Source organism: Vulpes lagopus, chromosome 4 (genome assembly GCF_018345385.1).
Source record: "Vulpes lagopus strain Blue_001 chromosome 4, ASM1834538v1, whole genome shotgun sequence".
In the NCBI taxonomy this organism is placed as follows: Eukaryota; Metazoa; Chordata; class Mammalia; order Carnivora; family Canidae; genus Vulpes; species Vulpes lagopus.
This window is the reverse complement of record NC_054827.1, coordinates 143,011,932-143,027,196: the sequence shown is the minus strand read 5'-3', so window position 1 is coordinate 143,027,196 and position 15,265 is coordinate 143,011,932. Positions and strand designations below refer to the sequence as shown.

The 15,265-nt window shown below is 36.0% G+C and overlaps 1 long non-coding RNA gene across 2 annotated transcripts in view; it reads left to right on the top strand.

Moving 5' to 3' along the window:
* LOC121488667 overlaps positions 1-15,265 on the top strand; it is a 79,783-nt gene that overhangs the window by 5,997 nt on the left and 58,521 nt on the right. For both annotated transcript variants that reach the window (XR_005987203.1, XR_005987202.1), the window contains exon 3: positions 1,533-1,731. This is a non-coding gene — a long non-coding RNA (uncharacterized LOC121488667). The remainder of the gene's footprint in view (positions 1-1,532; positions 1,732-15,265) is intronic.

The following is a 15,265-nucleotide window of genomic DNA, read 5'->3' as shown; positions in this document are numbered from 1 at the left end:
CAACAGAGTCAGCAATGAAGAAAGGGTGAGCTAGAGACACCAGCGATGTATATATTTTTTAGATATCACAGGATTCTTTGTTTAAAATTTATCTTTAATTGTGATATGGTTGCATTGATAATTATGTTTCTTCTCTTAAAATGAAACAAAATAATAAGAGAGCAAATTAAAATAATATTCTAGTATAAATTTTTAATAAAGATTTTAAATATTTATTTGAAAAAGATAGAGCACAGGAGCAGAGGGGGGAAAGACAGAGGGAGAAAGAGAAGCAGATTCCCCCCTGAGCAAGGAGCCTGATACAGGCTCGATCCCAGGATCCTAGGATCATGACCTGAGTCGAAGGCAGATGCTTAACCAACCTAGCCACCAGGTGCCCTATTCTAGTAAAAAATACTTTAACTAAAATATAATTGGGTAAAAGTACAATACAATTGATTACTATAGGTCACACAATTTTAGTTGTACCTCAAAAGGACAATTTCTTAAACACTTTGGAAATGTATTAATTTTATTAAAAGAAATAAAGGACACATACAAAGGCCAATTTAATTACTTTTAACTCTTGTTCTATTTCTAGCTCTGCCCATCTACTGTGGGATTTGGGGCAAGTTGCTTAATCTTTTTGTGATCAAGCCCTTTCCTCCCAAATGGAGGAAGGTTAGAGTTCTTAAGAAGTTAAGTAAACCAATAAATGAATAGTTCTTAGAATATTATTGTTGTTGTTAGATTTAAAAAAAAATAAACAGTATTTGCCACCATACCTGTCAATTTCTCAGAGATGACACTTGCACCATCAAGGAACCTATGCATCTTGTCATTTACCTCTTTAGTAAAAATACATATTAAATAAGCTGACATTTACTTTTTGATACCTAATCCCCTCGTATTAATTTCAACATTACATATATCTAATTTGTTTGAGATATGGCAAAACTTAAAACTCAGCATAAGTTTTGTCCTTTTATGTATTGTGGACAGAATGATAAAAAATAGCCTGGTTGGATGGTTTTATTGGCTAGTCCCACATATACTAAACCTGATTGCTTAGAGTGGGAATAAGTGAGGCCCTTCATACATTTTCATTAACAGTTTGCTTTACCAAATAACAACCTCGTGGGTCAGAAATCTCCTCCCATGGCATCTGAAGGTCACACTGAACTGTAGAAAGATTCTGAGAGAACCAGTCGACAGGACAGACCCCAAGTGGCATTAACTCCAGAAAGTCTAATGAAAGTTCAATGTAAAGTCTATTTACAGAGATGGAGGTAGGACTAGCACTGGAGACACCAACAAGGGTTGGTGAAGTATCCTGGCACGCTTTTACCACCAAGTCCACCCAAAGGAGCAAACAATCTGGGATCATGGTTGGGACGTGGTGCGTGGGGAGAGCTGCAGCTGTGGGCATTTGATCCTCAAGGAAAGCAACCAAAAACACTGGAAAAAATTGCAGCCCAGCAACAGGGAGAAGGAGGAACAATTCTCCTCTCTTCTCTCTCCCCCTCCTACCTTCCTTCTCTCTGTCTTGTCAGCTCACCAGTTCTCTGCTGCTGCCCTGTTGGCCAAAACAAAATTGAGCTGGAGCCTTCGGGGTGCAGGGGGATGATGCAGCTCCTGGGAATCAAGTTCTCCACCCCCGGCCACCCAGAGCAAGGTGTAGGAGGAGACCTGGAGGAAGCATCTGGCTGGAAAGTGGACATTCCTCAGTCAAGAAGATTTTAAAATTACAAGGTACTCTCATATTAAGTGAAGTTGATTCTTTTTCTGCTTGCAGTGAAACTTGTGTGGTCAATCAAGTTGGATAGAAAGCAGACATAGCTGCAAGTATATGACCTTAATTAGTGTGGTTTATGTTTTATGACTAAAAAAACACAGGGATAATTTTACTGCTTGTTAACTTAAAATTACTTGCAAATGAAATTCATTTTTTTCCTAGCCGCACGAAGATTTTAAACCTACTTGCTAAATTACCCTGGCAGCCACTTTCTTAGCATCTTATGTTTCCCATATGCTGATAAGCATTTACTTTCCTGGTCCTTTGGTATTAATATAGCAGTATTTATTATGGAAACTCCTGCTATAATTATGTGCAATATTGCTCTTTATTATTCAGGGCTGCAAACATTTTCATTATTGATTGAGACTCAGGACTATCAATATTTAGGTCCAGAACAGATTAGGAAGCAGGTAGCAAATACCTATACATTTTCATGATTATCCTGCACAATTCTAATGGTACTCTAAGAGTGTTAAAGTCACATAATTGTCCTCTGGGATTCCATGGTGAAGCCCATTTCAGATCATAGAAATGTAGAATTCAAATTAGAAGAATATTCTTAACCAAACAAATGAGTGATTTATGTATTGTATGATATATTTTTGAATGTATATATGTAGACCTTTAATCTGGATATTTTGCTTAAGAAAGTTGGTGATAGCTTAAGCTTATCTTCAATCGTTGTGGTGAATGCCAAGTAGTAATTTAAGTCTGCAGTTCTCAAACTTTTTGGTCTCAGGACTCTATACCAAAAAAGTATGGAAGGTCCTCACTGTTTTTTGCCTGTAAAGGTTAAATATATCAACATTTTTTGTGCTAGGAATTAAAACAGAAAATTTGAAAACATTTATTAATTTATTTTAAAATGATAACTATCTGATGTTAATCCCAGTAACACATTTTATGGGAAATGTAGTTCCCAAAGCAAAAAATTAATTGGCATTACAGATTACAAGGTAGTTGTGTGAGACAACCAACAAATACATAAGACAATTAAAATGGTGGCTAATAAAAATTACTATTTAGGAAAAAAATAAGCATAAAAAAGGACTGAGATGACCTAGTGGCAGGATGCCATTTTAGTGAATATGATGAAGGTAGACCTCAGTAATGAGGATGTCAGAGACTTGGAAGTGTTGAATATGTATATAATCATTAGATTTCTGAGGTATGAGTGTTTCAATGAGAGGAGATGGTTGGATGAAAATTCCAAAACAGTATCTGTGGTATGTTCCAGGATCAGGGTAGGGTGGATGTGAGCGGAGAGGAGTGAGCTAGCCATCAGGTGATAGGATACATGGGCAGAGATGTAAAGGACATATTGAATGAGGCTTTTTAGATGATTGAAGAAATTGTACCTATGAGAGTAAATCATTGGGGTGGTTAGGGGGAGCCAGCAGACCTTGAGAATTTTTGCCGTACTGGGCAATATAACATTAAATACTGTATTTGAAATAATTTACGTGCCAAGTGGTACTGTTATATACAATGTTTCATTTAGTATTTCTAACAAAGGAAGAAATAGGTAAATAAAGCAGATATCATTATTCCTCCTCATCAAAGGGAGGAGATAAAGCTCAGTAAACATATGCTACTTATCAAAAATTCAATAGCTAATTAATAGCAGAACAGAGACACAGAACCAAATGCTGTCACTCCGGGTTTAGAGGGATTTGTTATCTCTCTTGCTGCCATGTTTTTTTTCAATGTAAATGATGCCATTCTACCTTCATCTTTACTATTTTGGAAGTAAGCAAATTTAAAATTTTTTTTGAGACTCATACTTTGAAATCTTTTCTTTCTGGAAGTTCTTAAGCACTGAGTTGGCAGACAATTGAGGTTGATGGGATTTTGTCGAGCTTCTGTTCTCATCTTCTTTCTCAATGAAAACATTCGTGTGAGTGAAGAGAAGTGGAACAACTTTTCCACATTGTTGTGAGTTCAGTAGAAAGTAGCATACACAATTCTGTCCACACAAGCTAGATAAAAAGCAACATCCATTTGTCCTTATTCCCATAGTTACCAAGTACGGAACACAATTCAGGTCCATGACACCCTCAATTCTAGGCTCTGCACTCAAGTGGGAAACATCTGTCAGTCACATGGGACACGTTGCCAAATGCCAGCACCCTTGTACAACTGGTGATTTTAATACCATCCTTTTTTATTCTCTTTTCAGAATATTTGGTGAACTGGTTGCTTTAACATTAGATTTATTTCCCCCCACAGCTTTCAAAAGATATCTTGATTGAAATGTCTAATGAGTTTAGAATCTAGCTTTAAAGAAATATTTTACCTGTTATGACAGTCATGTATGATTATTAGCAATCATTTGAAATACTGAAAAACATTTAAAAATTCTCCCATCACCAGTAAAACATGATATTATATTGGAATGCTCACATACACACATGCTTAAAATATCTTTTAGTATATCTCAATTAGCAGTTTTGCATTTTTCCACCAAATAATGTATAAATATTTCCCTAAGCAATTTATTCATCTTCAAAAACATTTTTTAAATATTGAAATGATATCCCATTACTTGGATGTACAGTGATTTAATTAAGGATATTATTATTATTATTGGGAATTTTGGAAAGATACTACTAGTAGACAAAATATTTTAAATATCATGCCTTCATTCCCAAATTGCCTTCCAGTACAGTTTGTAACTATCTTGCTCCCAAATGAAGTCTATGAGGGTCCTTGTCTCACTATATCCTTGCCTCTGGTGTTGAATATTGCCATTGCATGCTCCTCATGTGTGATGGCTGCAGGAAAGCTGCTCCACTTTTAAGATACCATTTATATTTTTGGGCAGTTAGAAGGAGAAAGGGAAAAATATATATGTATATATATGGATTAGCTGAGTCTGCCCACATTGTTTATATATATTTTTTCCAGTAGACACCTTCTCACTCCAAACAGAATCCTGTGTCTGTTCATAAAGAAAAGAGGAGATTGGGCATTGAGTTAGCAATCAGCCATTTTTGCTTTGGAGGTCAGTATGGGACAGTGATCAGAGTAAACAAGTTCACGTCTCAGCTCTAGGATTCACTAGGTGTGTCTTTTTGTGCAAGGGGGTGGCTTCATCTCTTCAATCTCAGGTCTTCCTCAGTCAAATGAGGTAAACAATGGTACCAAAATCACATCATTTTAAAAATAATTGAATAAATTGTTGCAAGAAGAGTGGTAAACATTTGTCTAACATTTTGTAGGCATTCATTAAATGTTAACAGTCTATATTCGAAAGTATTAACACTAGGCCCTTCATAAGATTTGTAGATGCTGTCATCTTTTAAAAATAGGAATATTAGTATTTCATACATTTAATATTTTGTCCCTATTATTAGGAATCTTCATTATATTTTCTAAGTGGTGGTAAGAGGAAATATAGGAAGACTATTTACTCTTATATATGTCTTTAAAATTATTTATATTTTCTACATACTTGTTCTTTTTTTTAAGATTTATTTATTTATTTATGAGAGAGACACACAGAGAGAGAGCCAGAGACATAGGCAGAGTGAGAAGCAGGCTCCTCGCAGGAGCTGGATGTGGGACTGGATCCCAGATCCCGGGGTCACCACTGGAGCCGAAGGAAGCTGCCCAACAGCTGAGCCACCCGGGTGTCCCTCTACACACTTATTCTTAACATTTTATCTCCCCTTTCTCCAAAGTTTATAGCTTATTTTTTTTATCCTGTATTATTACTTTGGCTAAATTTTCTGGGACAATGTTATAAAATATGTTGTGGATGTGGATGAGCCTCTTTCTCACTGCTACATTTATGAGAGTGACACTACATCTTGTTACTAGGCGACCTGTTTACTATTATCATATATTAAAGATGGTGCTTGGGCAGCCCCGGGGGGCTCAGAGGTTAGCACCTGCCTTCAGCCCAGGGTGTGATCCTGGAGTCCCCTGCATATATATATATATATATATATATATATATATATATATATATAGATAAAAATTATTATCTCACATCAAATCAATCTTCAATCCTAGACTAAGTCTTACTTAGGCTGGTGTCCTTTAATTTACTCTATTTCTCATATGTAATTTACTGGTCTTATTAGAAGTGCTGCTATTTAAAATACCTATAATAGTATTACTCAACATGTAATGGTGTTCACCATTGTACTGTAGCCAGCACAAAATATAGACTATTTTGTTTAATCTTCAGAACTTTTTTTACTAAGAAAGTACTATCTAAATACCTCTCTTGAACAGATGCTGAAACTGAGACTTTAAAAATTCTATAATTTGATCATGGTTATACTAGCAAAGATTTGAGCAACTAGACTTGAGATTTTAGTCAAATCTTTCTCACTCCCAAGCTCATCCTTATAGAAATTGTGCTATGTTTTATTTTGTTAACCACAAAAGTAGCTCTCTATATAAGTAGAATTTTACATGTATAGAAGACATTTATTCAGTGCATGCTGCAATGATATATGTAGACTCCTAAGGCCCTTTGGGATGCTGAGTACTCGATACTTGTGTAGGTCTTCATTGTATTTATCCTCTTGTTTTTGAAATAAATGTGTAATGCAAAGTGTGCAATTGATTGAATTTTTTTAAGTTCAACAAGAGATTTTAGAGCTATGAATATACCTTTGCCTACATCCATGGATGTTTTTGGTAAGATTTTATTTATTTCTTAGAGAGAGAGAGAGTGAGAGTGAGCACAAGCAGGGGAGGGGCAGAGGGAGAAGACAACTCCCCATTTAGCAGAAAGCACCACTTGAGGCTTGATCCCAGGAACCTGGGACCACCACCTGAGCTGAAGGCAGATGCTTAACTAACTGAGCCACTCAGGCACCACTACATCCATGTATTTTAACATAAATTACTTTCATTTTTATCATATTTGCTTTAAGTTGAGAATAATTGAGAAGGAATAAAGTTTATTTTACTTTCAAATGGTAGAAATGTCCAGTGCTTCCTCCCACCCATTTATTTATTCTGATATTAATGTACTTAGGGATTACAACTTGTATTTTAAAAAAAGATTTATTTATTTGAGAGAGAGAGCACACATCTGTACTTGTGTGGTGAGGAGGGACAGAAGGAGAGAGAGAGAGAGAATCCTCAGGCAGATTCCCTATTCAGTGGGGATCCCAACATGGGGCTCAATTCCCTGACCCTGAGATTATGACCTGAGCTAAAATCAGGAGTTGGCTACTTAGCTGACTAAGCCACCCATGCACCCCTACAACCTGTTTTTTATGATTTAGAAAATTTATTCCATTTAAATGTTTGGCTAAATTTGCAATAGGTAATTGACAAGTACATTCTCTGAATAAAAAAGGTCATTGACCTCATAGAACGAATTTGGAAGTACTCCATCTCTTTCTATCTTTCCAAACAGCTTTAGTAGAATAGGTATGATTTCTTCTTTAAACGTCTGATAGAATTCCCCTGGGAAGCCATCTGGCCCTGGACTCTTGTGTCTTGGGAGGTTTTTGATGACTGCTTCAATTTCCTCCCTGGTTATTGGCCTGTTCAGGTTTTCTATTTCTTCCTGCTCCAGTTTTGGTAGTTTGTGGCTTTCCAGGAATGCGTCCATTTCTTCTAGATTTCCTAATTTATTGGCGTACAGCTGTTCATAATATGTTTTTAAAATCGTTTGTATTTCCTTGGTGTTGGTAGTGATCTCTCCTTTCTCATTCATGATTTTATTAATTTGAGTCTTGAAACGTCGGGACACCTGCACTCCGATGTTTCTATCAGCAATGGCCACAATAGCCAAACTGTGGAAGGAGCCTCGGTGTCCATCGAAAGATGAATGGATAAAGAAGATGTGGTTTATGTATACAATGGAATATTACTCAGCAATTAGAAACGACAAATACCCACCATTTGCTTCAACGTGGATGGAACTGGAGGGTATTATGCTGAGTGAAATAAGTCAATCGGAGAAGTGTATGTCGATTTCGAACAGACACTGCCTGTGTCTCTGCCTCTCTCTCTCTCTCTCTCTCTCTGTCTATCATAAATAAATAAAAATAAAACTTTTTAAAAAAAATAAATAAGTAAAATATTAGGCTAATGATCATGTGAAGAGTTTGTTGATATTGAGGTTTTGGAGAGTTCAGTAGCTCCAGACTTGTGGTTGCCTTAGGTCCTAGGAGTACTGCTGAAAGCGAATTTCCCACATTTGCCCTGCTCCCCATTTGGGGAAGAAAATACAGACATTAACTTTCCAAATCGGCACTCATTTTGTTGTGAGATTACATACTTTCAGTGCTGCTATTTAATTGTATTATTTCCCACCCCCTTGCAATTCCCAGATTATTTCAACCTCCCCACTACCCCTGCCAATTGCAGTTAGGTCATTCTTAACCTTATCATTTGAGGATCAGGCAAAACTGGAATTTGCAGGGCATTTGTTTTAAAATCTCTCTTCCTTATTGGGAGTTTTACCAAGAACTGATTTGTCAGGATGTCATCTGGGTACCTGTGTCACTGTTTTATTTTAACCTTCAGTGTATTCTGTGCATTTTCTTAATGGATTAATCTAGTTAATAATAAATTGTTTCCAAGTGACCACCAAAAAAAAAAAAAATCGAAACAGTGTATGTTCTCATTCATTTGGGGAATATGAATAATAGTGAAAGGGAATATAAAGGAAGGGAAAAGAAATGTTGGGAAATATCAGGAAAGGAGACAGAACATAAAGAGTCCTAACTCGGGGAAACGAACTAGGGGTGGTGGAAGGGGAGGAGGGCGGGTGTTGGAGGGGAATGGGTGACGGGCACTGAGGTGGACACTTGACGGGATGAGCACTGGGTGTTTTTCTGTATGTTGGTAAATTGAACACCAATAAAAATTAATTTAAAAAAAAAAAGGTCATTGATGTAGTATTTTCAATAGATATCAAAGAGAGACTTAAATTTCAACTCAAGAAACCAATAATAAAGTGGTGAAATTATACTAACATGTAGAAGTAAAACACTAATAAAAATAAAACAGATATTCATAAATTAGGAATTAGATAGTATTGAATTATTAAGTAATTCAATAATTAATAAATTGATGATGACTGGATTCTTTGGATAATTCAATAAAATAGATCCAAACATGACAAAAAACAATTAAAAGGGGGAAAATGCAACTACAAAATTGGCAAAGAACATGTTACATGGTAAACCTATGCAATTATAAGAAAACTTTAAAATATAACAGACTAATATGTCAAAATATGCACTAATTAATTTAATAGTTTAAAAATATATTTTAGAAATGTTACATTATAAAATCTGACATGAACAGTTAACTAGACTAAAACAATAGAGTAAATTTTTATAGTAATCAAAATTCTAGGGGATTTTCAGACAAATACAGATATTAAGCATAATTGTTACCTATAAGAGCTCTGAAGCCTTGGGGCACCTGGGTGCTCAGTGGTTGAACACCTGCCTTAGGCTCAGGGCGTGATCCCAAGGCCCAGGGGTCGAGTCCCACATCGGGCTCCCCTGCAGGGAGCCTGCTTCTCCCTCTTGCTGTGTCTGCCTCTCTCTGTGTGTCTATAATGAATAAATGAATAAAATATTTAAAAAATAAAAGAGCTCTGAAGTCACATTAAAGTCTAAAATTCCCAGTTCTTACTATAGAAATTTGGAAAATTGTCTTTCCCACTGTATGCCTGTTTCCTTTTGAAAAATGGGAATTATAATAGTCATTAGCTCACTAGATTATTTCAAAGATGACATTAAATACATACTGTTAAGCACTTGCCACAATGACTAGCAGGCAATCGAATTTTCTTAAACATAAGCTGTTAGTATATCATTAGTTACAAGTGAATGGCAAGTTAGTTGTTCTAAAATTCTTGGTTCCACCTTTTGTCCTCAAGCCCTTGTTGATATTTCTGCGTGGCCAGGTGGGATATAGTATCAATCAATGAACCATCCCTGCATTAGTTCATGAAACAACTGTGTATAGAGTGCTTAGCAATTTTCTACGCATTGGGGCTGATAGCGGTGTCAGTGTCAGGGAAGGTTCACTTTAGTGGGATAAAGATGTAAGGAGAAAAACAATATTAGCCAGTGATAAATGCAATTCCAAGACTTGAAGAGATTGCTCAACTAGTTTGGGAGTGTTAGAAGAAGGGCAATAAGGCCGGCATTCCTTCAGGACACTGGGTGAAGGAGCAACTGCTGAGATCTACAGCTTTAGAAGGAGGCAGGGGCTGAATCGTGGCTTTTTTGACATGTATGTTCATATGATGGATAACTGTTAGAATGATGTGGGCAAGGAGGTAACATGATATAATTTATGTTTTAAAAAACATTACCGTATGGAGAATAATCATTAGGGGATCCATTGGAAGTAGAGAAGCTATTAAAAAATGATAATGTTTTGGGCTGAGGCTGTGCAAGAGAAAAGGAGAGGCGTTTAATGAAGAAGGCTGAGATGGGCTTGGATTTCCTCAGGAGGCCTCTTTTAATGTCATTTTTGTGTTTGTTTTTGGTTTCTGGCTATTTTTTTTATTTGTCTGTGGAATTCTCCTTTCTAAATACCTCTGTGGCATTGGGAAACGCTTGGCTTGGATGTCAGAGGAAGAAATTCAGACTATGCACAAAATTGGATAGAAGTGCAAGGGGCACAATAAGCTTGAAGCTTTGAAAGGCTGGAGAACACAATAAAGACAAAAGGAATGGGGTTTCTGTGGTACAGGGAAAAGACCTTGGTTCTCTGATGGGAACATCAGCTTTCAGGATCTTAAAACAGTTATATGTATGTGTTGGAGAGATTTATGGCGTAACTGTTCCATGGATTATCTATGTGGACTGGAAAATAAGGTGATGGGAGTGAAGGAAAAAAAAACATTAAAAGGAATATGAAACTACTCACCCAAGAAAATGGGAACAGACACTTATCTTTTTGGAGAAGTCCATTTTAGAAGCATATATTTAGGATATACCATTTACAAATCATTCTGCTGGGAATTATGAAATAGATGCTTGTCGTCACTTTTTTTTTTTTTTTAAGAATGCATCGAATTTCATTAACTGGAGTAAAACTGTAGAATCAGGAATAGCTCATGTGATCCTTCTATACCAAAACTAGGAAGACGGAGATGTGTGAATTTCAGAAAAGTTTACAGGATGAGAACAGAATGCCAGCTGGATGTGGCAGTGGTGAGCAAAAGCCCACAAGAGTATCCAGAGGTGCTTGTTGGTCCCTTCTGAGTATGGTCAAGGAAAATGGCAAAGAAATATCAACAAAGCTTTAAAAGCCAGAACAGTGTATTGATTAGGTTTTTTTCTTCTTTTAATAAAAAGGAAAAAAAAATATTTATGTCTTGAATCACCAGGAGACAAATAGCACTGTGATCCAAATTAGAGTCTTTAAAAGTTGGTTAAATCTGGTTCCAGAGGCGCAAGTTTATATTGATGTGCAGCATAAATGAATTACTCTCAGGCCCTGGCAATTGAGTATGCAATAATTACAGCGTAATGAGATAATGAAGAGGCTCCGTCAGGCTTTTTTAGGCAGAGAGGCTTGAGGATACAAATATTTGAAAACAGAGAATATCAATTAGTTTTCATGCTGCCCTATTAGTAGGACGAAGAGTTATATTTTGTCAATTCTGTAGTGAAACGAAAGCAGGAGGGAAGCAAAATGCAGCTCACATCCTGGTGTTTGTGTTGAACAAGTCATGGCCATTACAGGCTGGAAACAACAGCGTAATTAAAAATCAGATTTCCTGGCCTGCAAAAGCCACCTCTGAACTATTGTGATACAAGCGATACATAGTTCAAGGTTGCTGCCTGGTTCTTATATTCTGTTTGCTTGGAATTAGGATCCCAAATGTGGTATTTTTCAGTACTTATGTAAAAAAAAAAAAAATCTTAGCATCAATTTAGGTTAATTACCATTATATTTATGTCCTAGCTGTTTGATCTCTACCAGGCCTGGAAGGGTCGATTAAACTGTATTTAAATTTATTCTGCTTCGTAGGTGTCCACTAAAATGAACATTAGAAGTAGCTGTGCTCTAAGGTTAATTTGTTCTGTAAAATTACCCATATTTCTCCAGAGTATTCATTAGCAGAATAAAACAGAAAACTAATCTAGATGCTAAAGGATTATCATTATTGCCAGACGGATATCTTTGATAACATTCCAATTGGGATCACCTCACAGGGCCTGAATAAACAAAGTGGAAGATGACAAATCTCAGCTCTTACATATATCTTGAGAGAAACACAGACGAAATTGCTGAGACTTGAAAGCCAATCAAAAATTTGGAAGCTACTTGCTGTGCTAATTTACTGAAAAGTTTTCAATGACATTTTGATGCTCGACATATAATTCCAGCAACTGTTATTGAGAATAAATTAAACCTAAAATTCCAGTGTACCGTCCAGCACATTTCAACAATTCAAATGGATTTTCAAGCAGCCTTTGGCCCTTTGAGACTGAAAGTAACATACAGGTTGATAGTTCTTATAAGAAACAAATTACAGTATTTTTTAAAGATTTTATTTATTTATTCATGAGAGACAGAGAAGGACAGAGTCAGAGACAGAGAGAGACCTGCAGAGACACAGACAGAGGGAGAAGCAGGCTCCATGCAGGGAGCCCTACGTGGGACTCAATCCCAGGTCTCCAGGATCACGCCCTGGGCAGAAGGCAGGCGCTAAACCGCTGAGCCACCCGGGCTGCCCACATTATGTTTTTAAGACACAGTCACACACAGAAAGAAAACCAGAATTAAAACTACCTTAATATTTACCACCTTTTGAAAATAGGCATATAAGAAACTTGGCTGTAATTTCTATTTTTCTTGAACTCTGCTGTTCCTTGCATTTTCGTTGGTTTTATTATAGAAGACTCATCAGTTGTATAACTGATGAAAATACAACAACACAAGTAAAAGATAAAAGTAAAACATAAAAGATCTTATCTCCTCTCTATACTCTCCCTTCTCAAATTTGCAGGTTATAGTTTATTGTGAATTTTTCCACTGCTTGTTCTATTCAGTGTCTTGGCTATCCTATACATACATTACATACATCGATTTCCTTTTTTTTTTTTTTTTTTAACTCAGATGAAGCCACGTTTGCTTGTTTTTCTCTTTCAATTTGATGTTTTATTTTAAATTTGTGATTTGGAGGGATTTCTTGAAGGAGACTGGGTATCCAGAGAATGGAGAAAGAGCTGAACCACCATCTTTGAGCAGCTCTTCCATCATTATCAACAGCAGGGGTTTGTTGGCCATCCCAGGCACTGCCACTGGGGTAGAAAAACCCCTTCATTTATCTATGCTATGCAAATTCCAAAACATTAGACGTATTGTAAAACAGGAATGTTTATAAACTGCCTTTTTCCTTCAGTGTTGTGTCAGCAGCATCTTCCCCATATCGTTAAACTAATTTTAAAGGTTTCACGAAGATCTCTTGCATGAGTTCACCATAATTTACCTATTACATTATTACACCATTCTATAACTTGGGCTATGCCACATTTTTTCTGCCATTAAATAATGCTGTGATTAATACTGTTGAGTATAAGTCTTTTTTTCTCCATTTACTTCAATTCCTTAGCATAGATTCCCAAAATGAAATTATATTTTAAAACCATTAACACTTTCGGATTATGTGTAGCTTTTCATTTAAATTGAGGTTAAATAGAGAACTCTTTGCTTTAAAGTCTCAAAATGATGTTAAGAGAGATTCTGGTTGCTTAATGAAATGAAAGTCTCTTAATTGTTTTGTTTTAAATGCTCCAGCTGATAAGATTTCCATGATTACTGTTCATTAATGCTGATTTTTCTCTCATGGCTACCAAACTTATTATGTCCATAGAACTGCTCTGGCTGTGTAAATACTGATAAGTACACTTTCTTTCGAAGCTTTATTTATTTAGAGCTCCTAGTGCCTGTTGAACTCTACTGGAAGAAAAGATATCTCTAAAATAGTACATGGAAATTTAATCAATATTGAGAAACTTGGTTTACCACTCCTAATAAGAAAGGCTCATATTTTATCAATTTTCCCACCACATTGAATCTTTAATTGTATCTAATTTGTCTTTCTGTATTAGTTAAGGATCAGTGGTAGATTGAATTAATAGAAAGGAGAAGAAGTAACTTACAGAAGTGAACAAAGAGCTACAAAAAGCAGAGCTGAACAATTTTGGAGAAGTCTGTTGACCTCTTAAGGCAGCTGCCATTAATACAACTTGGTTCCAGTGACTACTAGTTTTTGATGGCTCCCAGTTTAATTTCACATATCCTGTAATGAGCATCCAATTGGATGAGCTGTAGTCCAAGTATAAAATGTTAAAGCCCCATCTAGTCACTGGGTACCCAACTCTGTAAGTTGGGTGGTACAGAAGAGTTATCCTGTGCAGGTGGTTACAACCCCAGTGGCTTAATCAGTATTATCTATGGTTTCCACGAATCTTGAAAGTAATTGGGGCATACTGTTATTACATCCACCACATAAGTGAGAAAACTAATGCAGAGACTAGATTTAGGGAAATTTTTGGTTTTGTCTCTTGAAAGCAACAGACACATTATGTATTCTTGAGGAAGTACATAACAGTTTTCCTGTTTTGGTTTTAGTTTCCAGGAAGCTTAGAGTCAAATGAAAGTTTAACCTTTACTGCTAACACATTTGCTTTTCCTATGAGCTCTGGTTTTGATTCTTCAATTATCTCTTATTTATTTATCACGCATGTCACTATAAATTGGTATATATCCTGTGCTATAAGTCAGAAATATAGATAAATAACAGGAATTATCTTTTGTATGAGGTTACATAAATTAGGACTGACATTAAACTCCAGGCTTTGTGTACCAAAATATAGCTTCATTTCCATTTAACTATCATCCTATTGAAACTCAAAAACATCCCCAAATCATTTTAAATTTCTACTACACTGTTATTTCCATAGCTTTATGTTCTTTCATTTCTCAGATTATTTTATTAACCAATAATGATCATTTTTTGCTAACACATTTTGAATTTTCCTGCTTATTTAATCTATCATTACTTTATTCTCTAAACACAGATTGTTAATCCCAAATGCAATTGGGCATTTGCCTGGAACTGGGACAAATGTGATCTATAAATCATATACTATGTTGGCAATAAAGTATACTTGGCTCTGTTTTATTTTTTAAAAAAATTTAAAGATTGTATTTATCTGAGAGAGAGAGAGAGAGCATGAGCAGCAGGGAGGGACAGAGTGGGGGGGGAAGCAGGTTCCTCACTAAGCAGGGATCTGAAGTGATGCAAATCTGCCTCCCCTCCAATTTCTAAAAAACATTATTCGTTCTGTGTGCATGAATTTCCCATGTGCACATTTTTATATTATTTTTTAAAAATTTTTTATGGGTGGAGATAAACAAAGTAAACTATATTCCACTTCTGAAACTGAAACTGGAGAGACAAGAACATCTGCAGAATTTGAGATATGTATGAAGTCAAGTATCTGGTGGTTAAGTGGAAAAAGCATG